The sequence below is a fragment of the Maniola hyperantus genome, unplaced genomic scaffold, assembly GCF_902806685.2.
Source record: "Maniola hyperantus unplaced genomic scaffold, iAphHyp1.2, whole genome shotgun sequence".
Classification (NCBI taxonomy): Eukaryota; Metazoa; Arthropoda; class Insecta; order Lepidoptera; family Nymphalidae; genus Maniola; species Maniola hyperantus.
In genome coordinates this window covers 121,258-126,454 of record NW_027188976.1, presented here as the reverse complement: position 1 = coordinate 126,454, position 5,197 = coordinate 121,258, and the positions used below count along the sequence as shown (strand labels likewise).

Here is a 5,197-nt window from a genome sequence, read left to right as displayed (position 1 = left end):
ATTTAACTTATGTATTATTTGTGTATCAAATCAAAACATCAACAAAATTAACAACAAAATTATTTAACTTATTTGATAACACTTTGTATGTATTCGATGGGAACAACAAATCATTTGCTAACTGATATGCTAAATTTATTATCATATCGATGAGGTGGTATTAAACATTAGTTGACTTGCTATTTTTAACCATATTCAATACATCGGTATTTTTAACCGACTACTTGTTGCGGACTCGCGGATATCGCGTGACGTAATCGGTTTCGGTCGCCTTCGGTATGTCTCGGCGCGCGCGCGTTTTGCAACTGTGCTGCTATGTGATTCTCTAAAGAACGGTTCAACGTTGCCAACATCGATGTGGTCTGCGAGGTAACATCGTACAGATCGACCAGGCCAGCAACGGTTGTAAATTTGTGATTCTGTAGTGGCTTTAAGCTCGTCGGCGATCTTATGGTTGAGACGGGCTCTACGATGTTATCTCGGATGAGCCAGTGATGTCATCCTATTTTTATTTTCATACCGATAAAAAGTTACGATTACGAAATATGGCATTTATAGTGGGTTTAAAATTCATTTATGATTACATTTGCTATTTTTATACAAAGTTAAAGCAATAAATGCAAAATACTATGAGAAATTATCATTATTTAAAAAAATCTTGGACATAGGCAGGAGACCTTTGCCTTTGTTTTGCATCATTAAAAAAAAAGTTGCTTCCCGCCGTGCAAGATGTCAGTCAGCACAAAATTAAAAATGGTATTGGTAAATTACTGATCACCTACACCCTTGAAAAACGATTACTCGACAAAAAACTCTAGTCTTAAAACAAACTGCACGTAATAAATCAAGTGGTTAGTGGAGCACTTATAATTCCTTTACTGCCATGGTGACTTCATAGGTCGTCACAACAACTCAACAAATAGTGCGTGAACTTCGTCTTTGTACGTCGTTTTATCGTGTTTTGTTTTAAAATACAAGTGAGTATTTAATTAAACTTAATTTACTCTGATATCAGTGGTTTTAAACTTGTGTCAGACTGCCTATCAAACTGTTCTTTCGGTGCTGACCAACGATTTAATTATAAATTTCAGTGCCTCGCAATATTGCCCCATCCACTGCTCAACTTGAAAAATTGTTCAAATTTATGGAGTAAAAACCATGGTTAGCAACTGGGCACGCTCGCACTGCCCTTGCTAGAGACCGTAGTCACCAAGCATCACCAAGAAGTTGGACAATATTGGATGAATACAAATGGCTGCATCAAAACTTGGCAACAATAGCAAAAGGTATGTAAATATTATTTTCAAAGACACAATCTACTTTCTAAGCAGAGTATAAATGTTAGTATCTACCTAGTGTTAAATGTTGTCATACAATACAGTATTGGAAAGATAAAAAAGATGATGCAAAGAGAAAATGCTGTAGCATGGTTATTGCTAGAAGAAAGAACAGGCAGTGGTATGGATGAAAATATAGCAGTAGCAGATCTAAATAACCTAATAATTGATTCTCTTATGGGTGGAGAAAGTTTTGCAAAAGGATAGGAAGATTTTGAATTGTCTGTTATCTATGTTATCTCTATAAATGAATATTTAAATCCTGTTGGAACTCTGCTTTTCTGAGATAAGAAGTTGTCTATGTCAATTTCCGGGATGCAAGCTACCTCTGTACCAAATTACAAATAAATGCATAAATGGGTTAAATAGATGGCCCTTTAAGAATCCTGTGGGAACTCTTTGATTTTCTGGGATAAAAAGTATCTAGCTTATGTCCGTCCTTGGGATGTAAGCTAATTCTGCACCAAATTTCATCGAAATTGGTTTAATTTTTGAACCGTGAAAAGCTAGCAGACAGATAGACTCACTTTCGCATTTAAAGTTTAAGTAGGTATTAGGTATGGCTAGTATGGGTACGTAATTAATATGAAAAATTATTTAAAATAATAATATAAAGTACCTATTGGTTTGGCACGTGGCGATGGCAAGAGACCTGATGGTATGACGCTCGTACCGTGGAAGATGGGCAGGTCGCTTGTTTGGGATGCGACTTGTGTAGACACTTTAGCTGCATCCCACATTCAGGCGACCTCCTCTATGGCGGGTGCAGCGGCCATCAGCGCCGAACAGGCCAAAAGGCGCAAATATGAAAACCTCGATGGGAGCTTCGTATTCGTGCCTTTTGGTGTGGAGACCTTGGGGCCGTGGGGCCCGGGGGCTCGAGCTCTTTTTGAAGAAATTGCGAAAAGAGTTATCGAGTCAACCGGGGACCCGAGAGCTGGCAGCTACCTTGGCCAAAGAATTAGTTTGGCCATCCAAAGGGGTAATGCTGCCAGCATCTTGGGTACAATGCCTCGCTGCGGTGGTCTCGATGAGGTTTTAGATTTAATTTAATTTATTTTAGTTTTAATTTAATATTGTTTTCTTTTTTTTTAGATTTAAGTTTATTAATAGTTTATTTGTTTCCATCTTCAAGTAATTATTAAATAATAAAAAGTTAATACTTATCATACCTAATAAAACTCTACCTATAATATAAAGTACTATTTTTTTTCTTATTTCAGAATGATATATAAATGATGAAAGTTTACCACACTTGGAGAGTTATTTCGAGCCTGCGGTGTGTATAATATTATTATATATTATATCCGTACCATTATATAAATGCGAAAGTGTGTTTGTTTATTGGTTTGTTAGTTTGTTGGTTTGTCCTTCAATCACGTCGCAACGGTGCAACGGATTGACGTGATTTTTTGCATGGGTATAGATAAAGACTTGGAGAGTGACATAGGCTCTTTTTATCCCGGAAAATCAAAAAGTTCCCGTGGGATTTTGAAAAACGTAAATCCACGCGAACGAAGTCGCGGGCATCAGCTAGTCTATACTAGCTTTTATAAAAGAAAAAGGTGACTGACTGATCTATCAAAGCATAGCTCAAACTACTGAACGGATCGGCCTGAAATTTGGCATGCAGATAGCTATTATGACGTAGACATCCACTTAGAACGGATTATTGAAAACTCAACCCCTAAGGGGGTGAAATATTGGTTTGAAATTTGTGTAGTCCACGCAGCCGAAGTCGCAAGCATAAGCTAGTATAAAATATACCTACGGATTTTTTTTGACTAGTTAATTATTTCAACTCTTTCATAATATCTCAACTAGGGTTCAGAACCGGGAAATCCCGGTCTCGAAAGTACCGAGAATTCCCGGTACTTTTGTCAGTAAAAAAGAACCGGGAAATCAATTTGATTTCCCGGTTCTTTCGGTACTTTCGGGAATTTTATCTTAAGGGGAAAGCAAGTGTCAAATCGCGAAAATGCTTTAAATTTGAAGAAAAAGATTTTCTTTCCTAAAGCATTAACAGCTATTAAATACATGTAATAAAAAACTTCAATTTGTGAAGATCATAATGACCTATCACATTTGTTCAAATTATCCCGTTTTTTGAAGAATTGATGTTGAAAACATTGCTATCATCAACTTGTTTTGTTGTTTTTTTCTTTAACGGCTTAACGTGTTAAATTCAAACCATCACAAAACAATATGTTTAGGTTATCTTATCATTTTAAATTATTGGTTTTAAACTAAATGTTTTTCATTTCTTAAATAATCTAAAACGAACGGAAATTATTCATTTTCTTGCAGGCGCTAAATGCCGCCAGTAGCCTTTTGGCTTTCATGGCGGGCGGAGCTGCGCGCCGCCATTTCTTCGTAAAATTACGCTATAAACTTATTATTTTTGAATGAAATTTGTGTTTATATGTACTGGTAATGGTTGAATAATAAAATAGGGATTTATTTATCTCAAAATGAAGCCTGCTCACTACTCAAATTTATTTTAAAATTATCGTAGTATTACGTACTAGTTGTGAGGTTGTCATAGATTATGTTGACAGACAGTAATATTTTCTAAGTAAGTATTATACCTATGTGTCAGATCCATATTTGAATTTCATTTCATTTCATTTCAAGTGGCAATGAGCGCTCGTAATTCGAAAAGCCAATATATATTTACAAAATACGATCCCAATTCCCAAGGTACTGGAATGGCGACCTCGCACCTGAAAGCGCAGCGTTAGAAGACCCCCTCTAGGTGGACAGACGAATCAAACGAGTCAAAGGGAGCCGCTCGATTCAGGCGGTGAAAAACTGTGCCATGAGGAACATGGGGACAACGCTTTGTTGATACACAAAAAGGCGTCTCAATTTTGCTGCTGCGACGCTGAATTACTTGCAAAATCCATAAAATTATTTCCTTCAACAAAATGATGAAGATTTAACAGTATTTCCTCACCCAAGCAGTGATGAAATGTGCAACGGAATAGTATCATTGCTAAGCCGCACTAAAACCTCAACAACCACAGCATATCCAGCTCAACCCTTACCAGTACCAAGCTCACAAGGTGAACCGACGAGAGACCGTGACCGTGACTCTGAAGTACTTGAAGTACAAAACATTGCTTTGACGAAAGAAGATGAGTGAAATGCTGAATAGAAAATAGAAGCAAAATATGAAAAGACTTGATTGATTCTAGTTTTATTTTATTTTTAAACTCACACAATATAAGTTCCAATAAAAAATACTTTTAAAGCGTATTGCGGTTTACTTTTATGAGTTCTAAAGCGTAAAACTTGTTTTATATAAAAAAAACTATGAAGAAACCGAAATTCCCGAAAGAACCGGGAAATCCCGGTTCCTTTGGGTAAAAATACCGAAATTCCCGGTTCTCAAAAAAGGACCGGTTCCGTAAACCCTAATCTCAACTGTGGCTGTTGCAGGCGAAGAACTCACAAGGGAGATTCATCATCATCATCATCATGATCAACCCATCGCCGGCTCACCACAGAGTACGTACGGGTCTCCTCTCAGAGTGAGAAGGGTTTTGGCCATAGTCTACCACGCTGACCATGTGCGGATTGGTACACTTCACACACCTTTGACAACATTATGCGTGCGTGCCCGGAATCGAACCCCCGACCTCCGATTAGAAGGTGGACGTCCTAACCACTAGGCTATAGGTCGGGGATTCCATCCCGGGCACGCGCTTCTAACTTTTCGGAGTTTTGTGCTTTTTATCCAATATCACTTGCTTTAACGGTGAAGAAGAAGATCGTGAGAAAACCTGCATGCCTGAGAGTTCTCCATAATATTCTCAAAGGTGTGCGAGTCTACCAATTTGCACATAGCCAGCGTGGTA

General features: G+C 37.7%; 1 long non-coding RNA gene across 2 annotated transcripts; it reads left to right on the top strand.

The window, feature by feature from the left end:
• Nucleotides 1-316: 316 nt before the first annotated feature.
• Nucleotides 317-4,935, top strand: LOC138404593 (uncharacterized). Of its 2 annotated transcripts, XR_011238482.1 has the most exons (4): nucleotides 317-977; nucleotides 1,092-1,286; nucleotides 2,561-2,616; nucleotides 4,779-4,935. It is a non-coding gene; the product is annotated as an uncharacterized lncRNA (long non-coding RNA). The 2 variants fall into 2 exon arrangements; XR_011238483.1 differs by lacking the exon at nucleotides 2,561-2,616.
• The last annotated feature ends 262 nt before the right edge of the window (nucleotides 4,936-5,197 follow it).